Source organism: Euprymna scolopes, chromosome 16 (genome assembly GCF_053919585.1).
Source record: "Euprymna scolopes isolate OS-2025 chromosome 16, ASM5391958v1, whole genome shotgun sequence".
In the NCBI taxonomy this organism is placed as follows: Eukaryota; Metazoa; Mollusca; class Cephalopoda; order Sepiida; family Sepiolidae; genus Euprymna; species Euprymna scolopes.
Window position 1 is genome coordinate 43,185,794 of NC_136497.1, and position 20,093 is coordinate 43,205,886.

General features: G+C 34.2%; 1 protein-coding gene across 8 annotated transcripts in view; it reads right to left on the reverse strand.

The window, feature by feature from the left end:
- Nucleotides 1-20,093, reverse strand: part of LOC145295929 (sex peptide receptor-like) — a 701,703-nt gene that overhangs the window by 449,537 nt on the left and 232,073 nt on the right. Inside the window, exon 2 of one of the 8 annotated variants that reach the window (XM_080141807.1) lies at nucleotides 8,309-8,370. The exons of the other annotated variants lie outside the window; for them this stretch is intronic. The gene's annotated coding sequence lies outside the window, so the exon portion shown is untranslated. The remainder of the gene's footprint in view (nucleotides 1-8,308; nucleotides 8,371-20,093) is intronic. 8 annotated transcript variants of the gene reach the window in all.

Genomic DNA, 20,093 nt, shown 5'->3' on the forward strand with positions numbered 1-20,093 from the left:
CACACACATAATTAAAAAAAATTAAAAAATGATAATATCAATGTCGTTCATAAAATAAAATAAAATAAAATGACAGCTCAAACAAAAACAAAAACAAAAAACAATAACATGAGACGGAAACTCAAACAAAACCAACTAGCCTCCTCGCTTGAGATCGTCGCATCCACAAATATCCGTGGACTTAAAACTTAACGATGTATTTATCCTAACAAACTTCGCATCATTCTTAGAGTTAAGTTAAACTAATGTACAATTCTAAATCTCTCTAACCAATTTAACATGTCTGGCTATTTTCCACTTTGCCGTAAGGACTCAGGCATGCATATGCCTGGGCTTGGAGTTTATATTCGAAACACCCTACCTTTTTCCAGATAATTGAAACTAGAATCAGACGATCACGCTTTCACGTGCTTTAAACTAAACCTGCAACATAGTAGTAGTTACAGTTTCTCTATCGCTGTCATTCAACCTAAAACTGCACCCTAACTAACTATATCTCTGCGAGCATAGATGTAGCAATCTCTATAAATACTAACGTCCACGTACATGTATTTGGTGATTTTAATATCAATCACAATAAACGGCTTGAGTTCTCTAGTTACACAGACGCAGCTGGTAGCATCAAACATAACTTTTCTATATTCCCTGTACCTTCTAGATTTATTTCTGACCGCAGTTCTCGAGGATTCTGTAACAAATGCTCATAGACCATTCTAGAATGCTGATCACGCTGTGGTACTGATAGATATCACCCTAAACTCTTGACCCCAAGTTAAAGAGCCATTACTCTAACCGACAAGGTACTTTAAGAAGGCTGACTAGGAAACCATCAGCTATCATATCAAATACGCTCCATGTAGTAATATCTTTTCTCTTATTGTGAAACAGTGTGCAAATGGGGCTACTGAATGGTTCAAAGCATATATTCCCACACGAAAGTTTTGTAGCAAATGATACTCTCCCCAATGTTTCTCTTATACTTGTGCAGATGCCATCGCTAATGGCAGCATGTATAGTGCAGACATGCGACATAAGTCCACTACAAATATGCAAAAATATAAAGAAGCTAGAAATAGTTGTAAGATTGAAATATCCGCAGGCAAGCGAAGCATACCGAAACCACCAGAAGACGCATTTAGTTGCAAAAATCACAAACTCGCGATTTATTTATAACAGTGTAGTAAATAATGAGCATTCAGCAGTTCTGCTACAATCAAACAACCTTCAGATAGTTCGCACTGCAACCGAGAAATTAAATCTGCTTTTGCGGTGGTTTACCTTCAACTCCACTTTAGTACCAACAACCCCACTCAAATTTCCCTTTTCAGAACGATGCCACACTCGAAGATTTGAAATGTTTGTGATGTCATAAAAACACATGACACCTTGAACGCGTGTGGGCTTGATCTCATCCCTGCAATGCATTGTTGAGTTTGCCCTGATTTTCTCAAAACTTCTTTTAACAAATGCCTAAACGAATTTTGTTTTCTCTGCCTGCTGGAAAATTTGTATCTGCTGACCAACTCAATTATCGCCCTATTAGTCTCCTCCCTCTCTTCGCCAAAATTTCTGCAGTCAATTTCATAATCAATCAAGCACTAGTCCACCATCTTATAGATAATAAATTTGTTTTTGACCAAAAGTATGTGGGCAAGCCCGTTCTACTGTAGATATCCTGCATGTTATCTCTGAACGTATATACAACGCACAGTATCTATCTATCTATCTCTCTCTCTCTCTCTCTCTCTCTCTCTCTCTCTATATATATATATATATATATATATATATATATATATATATATATGTAAAGTATTTAACAGGATTAAGCACGCTTGTCTTTCCATAAAAATTAAATCATATAGTATTAGTGGACTAATACTTAACATAATCAACTCCTTTTGTAACAACAACAATATAGGTTGTGCTAGATAGTCGTACGTCAAAGCAACATGATACAAATGCATGTGTGCGTTAGAGCTTTATTATTCTTGATATTCATAAATGACCTCCCTGATAAAATTGTCCCTGAGATGGGTATATTTGCTGATGACGCCATGCTCTATAACAGACTCGAGGAGTAAACAGATGAACATGTATATAAGAAAATAGTTAATAACTAAGAAATGGGGCCGTAAATTGATGATAATATTCAATGCTGCCAAAACCAAGCTTCTTTCCTTTAATAATCATAAAAACTTCTACACCACAGATAGCTCTGACTAAAAAAGTACTTCCTTCAATCTCCTGGGCCTAACATTCACTTCACAGAGAACATGAATTGAAACATATACATTTAGGTCATTGTCAAAGCTGCTGCGATAACGGTAGACCCCCCTCTACCGTGCTGAAGGTTATCCACACGTGAAAGTATTCTGTAAATCTACAAAGCCACTATTCGGCCATGCTTAGGCCATTTTTGCTGGTGCATCTGTCATTAGTCTCTCATTCTTAAACAGAACCCAAAAAGAGTCTCCAGTCTAATAGGTCCCTCACTAACAACCAAACACTAACCTCTGTCCCATCACCGAAATATTACATGTATGAGCCCGTTTTATATTTATGGAATCTGTTAGATTTTGGAATTTCTTGCTTCCCTGACTGTATTGCCATGCAGAAGTAGAAGTATAATGTGAACGAATATCTCGCTGCTCAACTCCATACATATTATCTTAGTAAATTTAATCCAAATTAGTAGCCCATTATGTTAAAGTGATACTGTGCTTTGTTTGGCGTGAAATAACACTAAACAAAACGTAAATGGCTGCCTATTACTGAATATATTGCCTTTTATTCTAAGAATGTTTACATAAAGAATCAATTTGGCTGGTTATCGTGACAAGAAGCAAACAAAAGTATTAAATTGCAGCCTATTTGGAAGCGAACTGCTTCACAATATCCGAAACTAGTTTCAAAGTGATAAACAACTTTTCTGATTTCTAGGCCAGCTTAACCCTATGCGATTGTGTTCAGAATGAGAGCTTTTTAAATCCTAAAGATTATTGTTTGGTTAATCTATGAGATTTTTTTAATCCTAAGATTGTTGTTATTTATTCTATGGAAATTATATTGTTGCGATAACGATGTCCGTAAAAAAAACAATAGTAAAATAAGGAATGATTTCATAAATTGTTAGTGTAAAAAATATAGAATGGTTTAAAAACGAAAGGAGATATTATTAATAGATATAAGTAATTGACCAGCTAATAAGAAGTTGAACTGTTTATGCCTCCTCCCGTGTTATATTCTCTTTAATCTTGTTTTTGTTATAGAATTTCAGGGATCAAATGGAGCGATGAAATTACCAAGGAAAAAGTAAGAGACTGCAATAACCAACAGGTAGTATCGTTAATAATCTTCAACTTCGTCTAGGCTAGCTTGGACATACTCTAAGCTTGGCAACAGAGAGAATTACCAACTAAGTATCATAACGGTCTCCTGATGAATAAAAAGAATACAAAGATAAAAAAAATGAACTGGAAGCATGCAATTGAGAGAGATTGATTGAAATAGGAAGTAATTGGAAGGACGCTGTGAATCTGGCTTCAGATAAAAAACAACAAAAAAAAAACGATAGTATACTTTTATTACCTCTTACCTCGCAGGATGATAGAGTTCCCAAGTCTGAGTAAGTGAGCTATTTACAGTAGAAAGCATATATTTTCATTCATGCAATGTTTTATGGACAGTTGTTTCCAATTACGGATAGGATCCAACATATGTCGTGACACAAGCGAAAGAAAGGAATGCATATACAATTTAATTGTGTTTGTATATCTGAAGTGCAAAGAATAATGACTTCTTGTTTTGTTGTGCTGCTTGTGTTAACATCAACCTCTGCACATGTTCTGTGTTGTGTTATTGGCGAAGATAGAGCAGCTGTTATCGGTTCGAATGTTTCAAAGCATAACAGGAAGAAGCTTGAAATTTCGATAACTTCTCGTCCCGGTAACAATTATTAACCGACCAGTAAATGGCTGCTTTCCTGGCAAGCAAGAATCTTGTAAGAAATAGCCATTTTAAGGTGAGGTAACTTTGTATGATTTTTTTTAGTTGTTGATACAGTTTCTTCGAATAATAAATCAAGAAATTTCTTCACTGTCATGGTCTTTTTTTCTTTTACATATATGTATCTATCGTTAAAGGTCAGAAATACTTTCACAAGAAAGAGAGAGAGAGGGAGAGAGAGAGAGAGAGAAGGAGAGAGACAGACAGACAAACACGAATAGAGAGAGAAAAAAGCAGAAGTAATATAGGGAGATACAGAAATAAGGACAAATAAAAATGGAGAGATAGAAAGAGAGGGATGATGATATAGATAAATGAAGAGGAAGAAAGATAGAGAGAGAAAGGAAGAAAATCAGAGAAACAATAAAATGTGATAGAGGGAGAAAGAGATAGAGAAAATAGAGGAAGAGAGAGGTAGAAATATAGAGAAAAGTGAGATACAGACAGAAAGACAGAAGAGTCGCTCTCTCTCTTTATATATATCTATATCTATATCTATCTATATCTATATCTATCTATCTATCTCTCTCTCTCTCTATATATATATATATACAGAAGAATCGCTCTCTCTCTATATATATATATCTATATCTATCTATATCAATATCTATATCTATATCTATATTTATATCTATCTATCTATCTATCTCTCTCTCTCTCTCTATATATATATATATATATATCTATCTATCTATCTATCTATCTATATATCTATAAAAACAGAGATGTGTGTGCCACAGACGATTTCTGATTGGTTAATCCAATAATCACATCTCCTAAAAAACAATCGTTTCTACGCTCTTACCTTTACCATAAAATATTATGGCTTTATTTATTGTCCATCTTGGAAGGGTTTAATTTTTTAATAACTTGTTATTTACAAATTAAAAAAATACGAAACTATTATGCGAAACTAAACTACACGAAATACGCGCACACACGCACACACACACGTTCACTACCGTCACGTTGTTATGGCAACCAAACCCGCTGACTTCTTTTTCTCATTTCACTCGTGGTCTTAAATTAGATTCGAATAAGTTGCCAAAAAACAAATATATAACAAATAAATGTTATCAAAGGCAAATCTTTCGTGTTTTTATTCAATTTAACATGTTTATTCAGCTCGAAAAGCATACAGTGTTTACCGATGTATTGGAAAATTCAAGATGGCGGCCGATTCTCTCTTTAACACGGTAAGTTTGGAAAAAGGTGTAATAAATAAAAACCGGTTAAAATACTGTTAAAAACTCGCTCATTATATGTTACCGTGACATAGGTTGACATATATTCGGCGGGTTTTTAATAGTATTTTGTATACTTTTTTATTTATAACACCTTTTCCCAAACTTACGGTGTTAAAGAATGTGTGAGACGCCATCTTGAATTTTCCAACACATCGGTAAACACTGTATTCTTTTCGAGCTGAATAAACATGTTAAATTGAATAAAAACACGAAAAATATATCCAGTTTTTATCGGTTTTTTACCTTCTCTGCAGAAGTACAAAAAAACAAAACAAACAAAAAAAAAACGGAAGGTACTTTTACAGAATGTTAAACTAACCCTAACCGATGTTTTATGTTTAGTTTAGGAAAAGTCAGAAGAAATAAAAGTCATTATTGCATGAAATATACGTATTTAGTTGAAGTATTGTTTATGTCAATTCTTTCGAAGAAATTTAGCAAGAATACCTGTAAACCAGGAAATCGGTAAAATGTCATCATGGATGAATACTTGTCTATTATAATTTCTACCCTTGACAAAAACTTAGCCATAACAAAAGAGATTTATTGTTCAGATTGTTTTTGAGATTGATTTCTAAAAAGATATTTTATAAATAAAATCGACTTTAAAATTAAAGACTTAAATTACAATAATTGAATTTAAACATTCTTATTTCAATATTTGGCACATAACACCTGCAAAAATGATCACAATGTCAGGATTTCATTTTATTTCAGAATCGATGGCAAATACTAATATTTAACATTAGTTTATCATTTAAGCCGATAAAAAGCCCTTTTTTTTTCCGAGTCATAAAAGGATTTGGAGTTTCCTAATCAACCTTTCGGGTGCAGTTGCACGCTCTCAAAATAACTAAAGTGTTGGCTTTAAAAAAATTGGTTCATTAAAACTAAACAGATTTAGTTTTAATAAAAAAAAAAAAATAAAAAAAAAATCGCTTTGGTAATTAGATATGTCGTATGGTTATCCCTAATCGCTGAATAAAACCGCTAACGAGTTGAATGATTACGACATAAAATTAAACTCGGGTTCCTGAAACGGAAACTTCGTTTGTTTTTGTTTTTTTCTTATCAATATATTTACATTGTTATTTTGTTTTCATTTTCAATCATTCGAACAGTTTTCTTTTTCAAGTAATCCAAGTTACAAAATTCCGACTGTTTACTATGCTAAAATCACAATGACTAATGTATACCTATTAACCCTTATCCTTGAGTGGCCTCTGGGCCTTGATAAGTGGTGACACCCATGTAAAAAAAAAAAAAAAAAAAATCACTCGAACAGTTTTCTTTTTATAATGTACAGTTTTAAAAGTTTAAAAACTATATAGTTTTTACTTCAGGAAAATTAATGGGTCAGTTTTTACGATGTGCCCTGTTAAAATACTGTTAAAAACTCGCTCAATATATGTTACCGTGACATAGGTTGACATATATTCGGCGGGTTTTTAATAGTATTTTGTATAGTTTTTTATTTATAACACCTTTTCCCAAACTTACGGTGTTAAAGAGGGTGTGAGACGCCATCTTGAATTTTCCAACACATCGGTAAACACTGTATGTTTTTCGAGCTGAATAAATATATTACATTGAATAAAAACACAAAAAAGATATCCAGTTAGGTAGAAAAGTAACTTATCTTGCCTTTGATAACATTTATTTATATATTTGTTTTTGACTATTTTTTCGAATCTATGTGTACAGTAATCTTGCCAGGATGCGGAGGAAAATGAATGAAGGGGGAGGGGAATAAAATAAAAACATTTTGGAAACAGAGTAAGTTTGAAAGAATTGCTTTGCACAGAAAGAAATTAATGAAAAAATAAAATTAAATTTCTTTTCTTTCTTGATTTTTTTTTTAGTTTTTTATGAAAAAGGAAGTCAAAATTAAGACTATAAAAAACAATTTTTATTAAGAGCGAACCTCAGTCGTCAGGTCTGTAAAAAAAAGACGTGGAATAATAAATGTTTTCTAATACAAATTGTTTTTACTTATGTGTTCATTTGTCTCTTTGAAGTTCGTTTGTTTAATATATCGGTTTGCAATATAATTTTGTCATTCTGTCAGACTCAAATTTTAAATCTATATATCTATAAAAGTTAAAGTGTGTGTGTGTGTGTGTGTGTGTGTGTCTGTGTACATTTCCCTACGAAATAACTCTGTCAATTTTTAGTCTACAGACTCGAAATTTGATATACAGGGTACTGAGATTTGGAAAAATCTATGTGATCGGTTTTAGCCAGAAATTTGGCGATTAAGGGGTCAAAGTTCAACGATTTGAGCTTTGAGAACTCTACCAAACTTCTCCGACAATTTTGGGTCTACACACTTTAAATTTTAGATATAGCTTCCGTGGACATGAATCTAACTTAATAACTTGATTTGAGCCCAAAACAATAAATTTTCAGGGGTCATAATAGGGGTCAAAGTTTAAAAAATTACCCCCTTTTTTTTGCTCAGCATACACCTCCAAACACCCGGGCAACGCCGGGCACCCATGCTAGTATATATATATATATATATATATATATATATATATATATATATATATATACATATGAACTTATCGTTAACAGATCAGAAATACTTTAAAATATAAAAAGAGGTGATTAAGGAAGAATAGAAGTTAAAATAGTGATACATACATATGAGAGAGAGAGAGAGAGAGAGAGAGAGAGAGAGAGAGAGAGAGAGAGAGAGAGAGAGAGAGAGAGTGAGAGAGATACCTAGATTCATACGGTACTATGCATATATACCTATATATGGCGCTTTTTACTGCATGATTCTGTGTATCTCAAAAAAGAGAAAGAGAGAAAGGGTGGACTAGAGAGCAAGAGAGTAATATGGAAGAGAGCAAGATGGAGACAGAGATAGATGGATGGGTAGATCTATAGAGGGAGAAAATGATTTGGATGGAGAGAGAGAAATAGAGAGAGAGAGAGAGAGAGAGAGAGAGAGAGAGAGAGAGAGGGAGAAGGGTAGGAGCTGAGGTAAAAACGCTTCCAATGTGTCAAGGAAAATCAGTTGATTAAAGAGAAATTATTTTAGTGTTTACCAGATTAATGTTCTGGATAGTCTTCATATTCCTGCATTCGTCAAAAGTCAGAAGTCAGCTTCCTGCAATTACAAGCGAAAACTAATACAGCGACTTGATCAAATCGTGAAGGTTTATGATGAAATTACTAGAAAAAGATTAAGCAATGCATTCTAATTCATAATACGCAACGAGTGAACGACGTTATTTTTTTAAGTAGGAGAAACTTTGTTCCTTCTTTTCCTTGAGTTTCGGTCACATGATGCAGTATGGAAAGACGTTGTCTTCTGTGCTGTAATCCCTTCAGTACTTCCCCGCTTTCGATGCCCACAACCGTATTTGTTTGGCTGCTGTGGTCACTGATCGCGGAGGAATACCAAATAAGAAATGCAGTCGTACCAATTTTCTTTTCGGATATAACATTTCCATAATGCAGGAAGTCACCCTATGGCAATTAAATTATATGGATAGTAGGTTAGGTCGCTTTTAGAATAATAACAAACCTTGTTAAGAGAAAGTTGTAAATTACATTCAAGAATCACCACAAAAGATACTTTTTTCAAAGATGTTGTCGTTGTTTGTATAAATGAATAAAAAGTATAAAATACTTTGGGATTTTGTTAAGATAATGGTGTTACTAAACAATGTCAGCCGGTGATATTGAAACAAGATATTAAAGCGAAAAATATTCGTATATTTTGAATGCTTAATACTTATACTGTTCCCAATAACACTGTGCAACACTAAAAAAAGTACAGGATATCTGCAGCAATTTTTGTATACCTAGTAACGTGGAAATTTTATTTCTGGCTTTCTTTTTGTTGAATTAGGTATAATTTGTGCAAAATTGCCACAGTCGTAAATTTCAGTAAAAACGTCAAAAATGGGTTACTGACGACTTTGCAGTCACATATTATGTGTATTAAATTATAAATCTTAAGAGAAAAACACAGTTTAATGTACACATATTATGTACATTATTTGTTAAATCATTTATTTGAATCATGTATTTGCTAAAGTCAGCCGAAATGAGCTATTTTTCCAGATTTAAGAGAGCTAGATGACAGAGCTATCCTGGTTAGCATAATATTTTCTAGACCAAGGGCTAATTTTTTCAAAAGTAAAAACATAATGCTGTAGCACATGGTTTGGTGTTCACCACCTTCCGAAAAGCCATGGTATTCGTCAAGAAAGGCATTTTTTAATGTAGGCTAAAAAAATCAAGGAAAAGAAGCTAAAACCTGCCGCAGAACCTTATTTGTAGGGCACGGGAAAAAAATCTGAGGGTTAAAAATAGATATCCATTTAATGAAGTATTTTTTAACTAAAAACTACAATAAAGACCGGATTATTGTGTATTTTAATGTTTTAAACATAAAGGGGCATTTTATACATTCTTTTCTGAAAATTTACTTACTGTGAAAGCACTAGACAAGCATTCCTTGGCATTTGCATATCTTGCAGAAAAGTTTCCTTCATTAAGTCGAACTAAAATAAAAGAAGGTATCTTCATAGGTCCCCAAATTCGAAAAATTGTTCTTGGTGAAACTTTTAACACACAACTCACGAGAAAAGAAAAATGTGCCTTTGAGTCATTCAAGAAAGTTTGTGATAACTTCCTGGGAAAACATCGTTCAGAAGACTATGTTCAAGTTGTGAATGATCTATTGCATCATTTTCATGATATGGGATGTAACATGTCTCTAAAAGTTCATGTGCTCCACTCTCATTTGGATTTTTTTGCTGAGAATCTTGGCCATGTGAGTGATGAACATGGCGAAAGGTTCCATAAAGATATTTCATTAATAGAAAAGCATTTTAAAGGAAAATGGAACACTGGTATGTTGGCAGGCTACTGCTGGAATTTAAAAAAGGATGATGACACTCTACACAAGAGAGTTAAGAGGACAAATGTTGTTTAAACTGGTGAATTCGGTGTTTTTTTTTTCAAAATAATTAATAATAAAGTACATGAAAATGGTACCTAATCCAGAGAAATAAATGTCAGATTTGGAATCAGCATACTTTTCTTACACCGAAACAGGTCTTATATGTCTTGTACTTTTTTTTCAATTCAAATTTGTTGCACAGTGTAATCAGATAATAGTTAATAAAACAATGAAATACTATAAAATATTTATTTTAAAATATAAATTACAATTATAAAATGTAATCAAATTTGTATCAAGGAAATGAAATATACTATTATATAAAAGTCACTTTGTATGTGTGTGTGTGAGTGAGCGAGTTCTTTCCTTATAAATTCCGAAACGGCTGAGCCTATCTCTTGCAAATTTCACAGAAAGCTAATTTATATGTCTTTATATGTCTTAAATATGTTTTTTTTTTTTTTTACCGAAATTCATCCGATAAATATCGAGAATCGAAAAAAATCCGATTCTAAAAATATTCTATTTTTTTCTGTAAATAAAAATAATTTTTGCAGGAGAATATTTTACAGCAAGAGAGATGACAAAATCTTAGCAAATAATTTCTGCTTAAAAAACAGAATTTTAGCATCGGGGGGGGGTCACTTTCCTATATAAATTTAGTATAAAATGAGATCTACTTCTATGCGACTCACTAAGAGTTTTCACACAAGTAAACATCAAATATTTCTTTCTTAACAATCTGCGGTGTTTGCTGGAGTCTGAATGACAACAAGTTCCCCAGATTTTCAGTATTTATCACCTTTTTTGATTTCTGTTTGAAAGAGACAATTCGTCTTTATTATCATTATTATTATAGTAGTAGTAGTAGCAGTAGTAGTAGTAGTCACTAGGATTACTGTCTGATAACAACCAATGTTGTTCCCTGGAGTCTGAGTAATAACAAGTCTTCCCAGATTTCCAGTATCCTTCACCGCTTTCGATAATCTTTATAACTGCTTTTTTGTTATCGCCGCAAAAGGCAGTTGCCATTGACTTCTTACTGGAAATGACCATTGCTCTCTAGTTGAATTCGAGGGGCAATATTATTCTCACATGGAAGTAAAAATACTTAGCATTTTGATCTCTAATTGACGTACGCGTTTGCATTGTAAATTGGTTGACGACACTAACAAAAGAGAGTGAATATCTCTCTAAATGCTTACAGAGCCATTAAGAAATATTAAAATATGGCGAATCAATAAAAGAGACAGACGATAAGAGGTTAAAGATCATTATGATCAAGATAATGAGTTGTTTCAGTTGAATATGCGTGTGACCCGTCCTTCGTTCGTAGGTCAGCAAGGTGTCTTAGTGTGGCAGGACCCGTCAATCGATTTGGTTGGTCTTAATTTCGCGATCGGGTTGATATGTCGCCGCTCCGTTGATATATCGTGCTAGAAGGAAAGCAATGTCCTGAACATACACACACACAAAAAAACTCCGTGCTCTATTCTACTGATTAAATTCAAGATAAGATATACAATTGTTATATACAATTGTCCATAGTTCAATGTTGATTTTGACAGACTTCGCTCAGTCAATAGGTTGATTTCTCTATCGGTATCGCAGTGGAATGATGCGGGAAGAGAGGAGTGTGGGTACTCTTCACTACGCTCGACTCTGCTCTAAACTTCAGCTCAACTGCCGGTTTCGACTTTGCGTCTCGTTCATATACACAGGGAAGGGATGAGACCGGGGCTGTTTCCTGGATTAATCGTATCCAGTTACGTGACCCCCAGGGAAGGTTGTCTCTTCCCCGTGTGCACCTGTCGATTTACAAGCGTTCTCATGACCCGAAAGATCATTCCCCGCGACCCAGAGGGTCGTTAGCATTGTACTCAAACTATAAACATCCTTAGTCTCGAACGCTGTGTCATTCCATTTTCGGAGTACAATTTACAAAAAAAAAAAAATGATATTGTGAACGATTTTCATAACAATGAAAATCACAATCCAATCTTTCTCTCAGCAAGGTCTTTTGCCGTCACCCGGAAACACCAACGATAATTAACGAATAAAAAGAAATCATATCTGCCCGGCTTCTCCAGCATTTCGGGAGTCTTGACCCCCCCCCCGTGGGAGCACAATCGCCCCCTGGGACGGTCACGTCACATTCGTTAGAACTAATCTAAATAATTAAAACAATATTTTTTTACATAACTCAATTCCGAAACTGAAATATATTTTATTATGTACTTCGTATTGTATAGGTAAAGAGAAAAAGCCTTATGGGAACAAATATTAGTCAATTCATGTTTATTATGGAAGGTAATCGGTTAAGTAATGGCTTGTTTTATTTATTCAAACGACTATTATATTGATACAGATACAAATATGTATACGTATACGCATACCTAACTTCATACATAGTAACGCAGCTCGTATCATTGTTGTTTATCATGAGCTTTCTGTCTGAAATATAAGGTTTAAGTATAAATAAAACGCCATCATTTACCAAATTTCGCATCAACTGTAAGCATATTTATAAGAATAGCCATTATTACTATTATTTGATGCTTAGACATTGTTTATTGTTTCAAGCAGTTCATATTCATACAAAACAACGACATATATTGATTACAAAAAAGCATCGATGTAATTCATCTTAAATTAAGTCATTATGAAATTAGAAGAAAAATCGATGCTGACGTTTGCACGAATCAATTAGAAAACAATCACTTTGAAGCACTTTACGTTTTATACTTTCCGTGTGGCTTCACTTTATGAGAAAAGCCTGTATGAAAAAGATTTGCCTTTATATATCGTATTTTCTTTATGAAATATGTTTATTATTGTGAGTTCATTGGATCTGTCGAAATGTCACTGTGTGAAAATGTCGCAGTAAATAGGTACGTAAAAGGACCATAATGACTTATGGGAATCCAATGAATAAGCTTCCTTTCAGATTTATCGCAAGTGACGCATATAGGCAGATGCGTAATCAATGAGCTTTAACAGTTTACTTATCAACCGAGGATTGATTGGTTTATAAAGTAGATAACAAACAAAATGACTCCAATTGTTCAAAAGAGAAAGGGTCACTTGATGCCCAAAGAAACTACGTTCGTAAACAGAATATGGAAGGCATTTCATTCTCTTTCGTAAAGATATAAAATTGAAGAGTTCGAATGCAAAACGCGAGAAACGCCATTTTCCAAATTACGAATCTCTTACTGCAACACTCGACAATGTTTCCAAATCATATTTTACATAATACAAAACCAGCATTCATTCAATTAAGTTGCGAGGAGCGTTGCAAAAGTAATACTATTTGATTCCGCCCGAATGGATCAGATGTGTTTACAAATTTCATTGTTATGATGACTGAACTTACGCATTCATCACCTGAAAGTTTCATCTCTTTGTTGCAGACATTGGATCTAAGAAAGAAACCTTGTCATTAACATGCGTCATTGAATTCCTGGTGAAAGTGTATGGGTAATGGTAAGGACTATGTAGAAAAATAAATTATGAAGCACAAAAGATCGCTCGTTTTAATAGCATGACTCTTGAGTTCATATCTCTTCAACTGTTAGAGCTAAGAAATAGCAGGCTTTACTTTTCGAACGACACTCGTATGACAAAGCGAGCTCTGGACGCCCACGCACAGTCATTGTTCAGCTCTGGCAAAAGTGCATTGAGAATTTGGGAGGCCTTACTCATTGAACCAGTCTTATATTAATCAATGTCTAAAAGTGATATAGTCGCCATTTTATTATATAATGTCTTAATTAATTCAAATTCGATTTATCGCGTTTTCATCATTAGAAAGTATAGACATGCACATCATTACAGAGTATAAAAGGTATAGAAATCGCTAACGGTTATTAATAATTCCCAGTAGATAAATACTGGAATAACAAAAATTTGGATCTGTCCTCTAACATCTGTATTTCTGATGAGGCGTCATATCTTGTAGGCTAATATAAGCTGTACATTCTTACAAATATATTTGAAATTTGCAAGCCATCCAGTATGGCTGATCATAAAATACACTTAAATATAACATTTTAATTCATGCAGATTTCATATTTATTATTATTATTATTATTATTATTATTATTATTATTATTATTATTATTATTATTATTATTATTATTATTATAATTTACTCAATATACAGTAGTGATTTCAAAAATGAAAGCAATATGACATGGATGCCATCAGACAGAATCGAAACCAAAACATTGAACTAAGTCTATATGCATAAAAAATAATGCAGTTAAACGTACAAATGTATACTGGTGCATACGTATATGGAGGATTTTAAGTCGTCTTATGCCTGCCAAGTTCTAATTTTTAATTTTTGACCACTTACTAGCTACTTTTACCAGCTGGAAATCAAATCGAATTTGTTCCACAGTCCAAATCTCTTATATATCAAGTTTCGAGTCTGGAGACCGAAAATTGAGTATTTTGGTGGAGAGTCTTGCGCGCGCACATAGTCACACAGACAAGATCACTTTTATATAGAGATAAATTAGTGATATTTGCGCTCAGACAACTGATAATGTCGTCATGATAAGGGAGACAAACATTCTCTGGTAATTGAAATCGAATTGGAATTTTGGTTGAAATTGGGGCAATAAAATCACAGTCTATAAGTTAAAACGTACACTGTTTGGCTATAATAATAACTTGAGAATAAAGCACTAACTTATCATAAGTATTAGGTTGGTGCAAAAATAATGTTTTTTGGCATGGAGTTGAATGTTAAAAACCGACATTATTTTTTGCACCAACCTAATATAATTTATATGTGTTTGCGTTATTATGTTGCTGTACTTTTGTTTTCATCGTTGTAAGAATATTCCAATGTATGTCATAATAATAGCACTCTTTTCATGTTAGTACGATATTTACTGAATTAGAACAACAAACTGGACCTGATTCAAGATTTAAGTATTTCATGTTTCACCTAGCTAAAAACATTTCTCTCTCATTTTGTTTAAATTTGACATTTCTTTAGTCAATATTAATTTATTTTTAAAACGGATTTTCGAAACGTTACGTTAACGTAAATATCTACCAAAAATGTTAAAAGTATAAATAAAAAAATCGCAGACCTTATCTCCGTGAAGTTTATCTAGGCCAGTAGTAGGCCAATATCTTCCGCTCTATGATAATGACAAATGTGCATTTATTTGTATATAACTATACTTCCAAACCATAATTAAAAAAGGTACTTGCATGCAGTCACGCAAGTATTTCGAGTAAAACAAACCATTTCGAGATAGTAAGACAAAGCGAGGAAGCAGATAGCAAGTCAGACAAACACACCAAAATTAATCCACTCCCTAAATTGAATTTGGAAAAAATCGCTCACCAAGATAAAAAAGCATTCTATGGTGTTTTTTATTATCTTCAGATCACCAGAAATGACAATAATGAGCTCTATATGAAAAAAAAATGAATTATTGACGTGATGATATGAGTTGATATGAATATATCATGTTTTGTTTCTCTTTGTTTACCTGTCTTTCTGTCCGTTCCACTTTCGGTCGAAAAGCACTGCTTCGATTTAGCTGAAAATTTGTAAGGATATGTTATAAGGTGCAGCGAACTAAAAATCGTAATTTGTAAAAGTGGTCATCGTGCGAGTGTGATATACGAGATGTGTTTTCTGGTACCCTCTACTGACAGCGAGTAGTTGTTTTGGTTACGTGAATTGGCAAAATAAATACATTTTCCTGTAACTAAGAAAAGTTGTGTCGACGTCATTAACAATCTATTCAACAGTGACTTTGTTGATGTTGAGCGAAGGTATATTTCTTCAGTAAGTCTTTCAGAAGGAGTTGGTTTATTGCTAATCGTCTAAGACGCCTCTACTGGGGAATTAAGACGGGTCTACTGAAGCATTTTTTACAGTAAAGCGTGCTAGACCTAGTGAGTTGACTTTACAAAGTCTTAAACATCATTGAGAGAAGTTAGATAAAATAAAACATCTCATTGATTGATAATATTGTATTCAGTGTATTTAAGGTTGAGAAGAAGGTTCTTGCAGAATTTTTAATTTTGATTTCAAATGATGCATTTTCAAATAAGTTTTCGTTATAATACATTTACTTTTAAAAAGCGGTTTACGCTCTATCTAATCGTTTTAAAAGAATTATGTCTTTATTTTTAGAACGTTGAATACAAGATTGAAAATAAAAAGCAAATTTGCACAATTTTCTTATTTCAATTCAAGCTATGCCGAAAAGTTGCTGAAACCGCTCGATATAAACGAAGCGTTTGACCCAAGAATCACAACTGAATGCACAGCACAATGATGGTTTGAGAAATTTTGTGGCGGCTTTTATTTTTTACACGGTGGTCACTACTTATCAAGGCCCGGAAGCCACTCAGGGATAAGGGTTATTGCAAGTACAGTACGTTAGTGTGGAGATTTAATGAAGTGTTTACTTAAGAGGGCGGTTCATTAGGAATTTGTTAACGTTGGACTTGAACACATCCAAGTTGTAGTCAGGTGGGAAGCAGGCGGGAGTTCCACAGGCGTGCAGTTCTGAGAAAGAAGCTTTGTTCATGGAATCCACGTTTTGATTTAGGCACAGATAAAGAGTGGGGGAAATTTTTCACAGTGGATTCAGCTAGACGGGTGTTTTTCGTGAAGGATTGGCGAGGGGGGACCAGAGATTGGAGTTCAGACGAGCACCTGCCATGGAAATAACGATAAAACAAGGATAGGCTTGCAACGTCTCTTCTGTGAGAGAGAGGTTGCAGGGTAGAGAAAAGGGCATCCTCCACTAAGCCACGAAGTCTATTTTGTACTTTGTCAAGGCAGGATAGGCTGTTTTAGCAGCTCCTGTCCAGATATGACAGCAGTATTCCATCCTTTGACGTACTTGGCTTTTATATAGATAGAGAATTGCATCAGTAGTGAGATATCTTCTGGAGCGGTAGAAGGATCCCACTATCTTTCCAGCGACCTTGGCAACAGACTTGATGTACGTGTTCCATTTCAGATCAGGAGTAAAGGACAAACCCAGAAGCTTGTCAAAACATGGGGCTTCTCATAGACGAGAGCCATCCATCACAATTGATGCCAGATTGGGATCAGAGCGTTGATGATGTAAAGATAGGAGTTTGGTTTTAGATGCATTAAAGGTAACCAGCCATGTCTTCCCTCACTGAACCACGCGCTCGAGATCAGCGGAGAGAGAATCAGAGAGAACGGCTGCAAGTGTCTGGAAGATGCTGAGCTAGTCGTCGGCCATTAGATGTTGATAATAATCAATTAAGAACCTTACTTGGAGTCAATCCACTAACAGCTGTTCGAGAACTTGCTTCTAAAATAGATGTAACATATACGACGATGTCTAACCACTTGACAAAGATTGGAAAGACAAAAAAACATGATAAATTGGTGCCTCACGAATTAAACGACAACCAACAGAAAGTCATCTTCATTTCTTTTACGCAACAAGGACGACTTGTTTCTCGACCGGATTGTGACTTGCAATGAAAAATTGGTCCGTTACAACAACCAGTGACTCTGAGCTAAGTCGTTAGACGCCAGCAAAGCTCCACGACCGACACGACCAGAGTTGCACCAAAAGAAGATCATGCTGACTATTTTGTGGTCTGCGATCGGTCTCATCTGTTATAGTTGATTTTTATTGTAGGCGAAACCATTACGGTCGAAAAGTACTGTCAACAAATGAATGAAATGCATCAGAAACTTTGACAACAACACCCAGCATTAGTCAACAGAAAAGACCCAATTCTCCTACACGGCAATATCCGACTTCCTGTTGCTAAACCGACTATGCAGATGTTGAACGAATTGGGCGACAAAACGTTGCCTCATCCGCCATCGATTACACTTTTTCAGGTATCTCGACACGTTTCTGCGTGAAAAATGTTTTAAAAACCGAAGTGATATTAAAAACGCCTTCATCGACTTCATCGACACCAGAAAGCCAGAATTTTAGGTTACTAACATGAATACACTTGTTTTGCGTAGGCAAAAGTGTGTTGATTCTAATAGACTGCTGATCAAAAATTTAAGACTACTTAAAATCTTTAAAAAGAAACATTTTTTAAGGATAGATTTTAAACTCTTCCGACTTAAGGTTACTAATACTACAAGGTTAAAAGTTATGGAAACAAAAAGGTACATTCCAAAAATTTTATTTAAATTAGGCTTTTTACACATGATCAAAATTATAAGACCAATGGTATAAATTGTTAGATTTATGGTAATTCTAATGTTTTTAGTTCAGTTAGAGATTCGCAATCATTGTGTAAAGGTGTTACCATACCTAAAGCAAGAAAACTAACCGAAATTGAGCGCTCTCGAATTCTAGGATTCCATAAGCAAGGTTTGTCACAGCGAACAATAGTAGCCAAGGTAAATCGCAATAAAACTGTTATTTGCAACTTTCTAAAGAACACTGAGAATTATGGAAAAGCAAAATCCTTTGGTAGCCCCCCCCCCAATTTCTCCTGCATTGAGTAGGAGAATCAGACGGGTTGTTATGAATGCCAGAGGACTTTTGTCTAGTCAAATTAAGATGGTTACAGATGCTGATTGCAATCCAATAACCATCAGACGAAACTTACAACAAAAAGGCACGGTAAATTAAAAGCGTAAACAAATTCCTCGATTGCTTCCACGTCACAAAGTGGACCGCTTAAGATTTGGTCGTGAATACCAAACCTTGGACGTTGAGAAGTGGAAGAAAGTCCCGGTGGCTTCCAGCGATATTATCATGACAAAAACATGCCCCTTGAAAATTTTCCACATGTCATAGTGGTGGAGGATCCGTAATGGTATGGGATGCCTTTTCTTACAGAGGGACGGTGGAGCTCCAGGTGGTGCAGGGTCGGCAGACAGCAGCTGGTTATGTTGATGGAGAGATAGAGATTAGCAATCACTATGTAAAGGTGTTACCATGCCTTTGTGTGGGATGGATGCTTATTCCAACAGGATTATGCTGCAATCCACACTGCAAGACGGACCTTGAACTTTCTACAAGAAAATGGAGTCCATCTCTTGGGACATCCTACATGTTCATCGGACTTGAACCCAATTGAAAATGTTTGGGGATGGATGACAAGAGAGGTCTATCGAAATGGCAAACAATATTCAACAAAAAATGAATTTAGTGAAGCCATCATCAGAAACTAGAGTAGGATCCCTCGCACCTTAATTGAAACCCTTATTTCTAGCATGCCCCAAAGAATTTTTGAAGTCATCAAAAGCAGTGGAGATCGAACTTATTATTAAGTTAGATTGGTGAATGTTTTCATACACTTTTCATACACTTTTTGTACAATTTAATAGAATTTTTGTCTCTGGTCTTGATCATGTGTAAAAAGCCTAATTTGATAAAAATGTAAATTTTAAAAATAAGTCTTTGGAATGTAGCTTTTTGTTTCCATAACCTTTTAGAATGTAGTATTGGTAACCTTAAGTCGTAAGAGTTTAAAATCTATCCTAAAAAAGTTAAAAAAAAGATTATTAAGTGGTCTTTTTGATCAGCAGACTAGTTCTTATTTCGATCACTAAATTTTTGTTTGAGCCGATATATGTTCATCTGAAATTAAAAGTTAAAAACCGCAAGAACTTTCTTGGCAACGTGATATTTATTCTTTTGACTACAAATAACAAACAACCTTAATATTTTATTTGTTACTTTCTTCTTACTGTAAAATAGTTGTCAGCTGAAAAAATGAAACACATTTCGTATAATTATGAACCTTTTGAAAATTAACCCAATTAGATGTTTATTAAAATTAAATAAAACTATAAATAATTCTAAGGGCTTTTAAAACTGATCTTGCCGATAGAACGGGGTTGACTTTTAAAACAACTCATTTTAAAATGGTTGAGTCGAAATCCTTTTAATTTAGTTAAATTTCTCATTTAC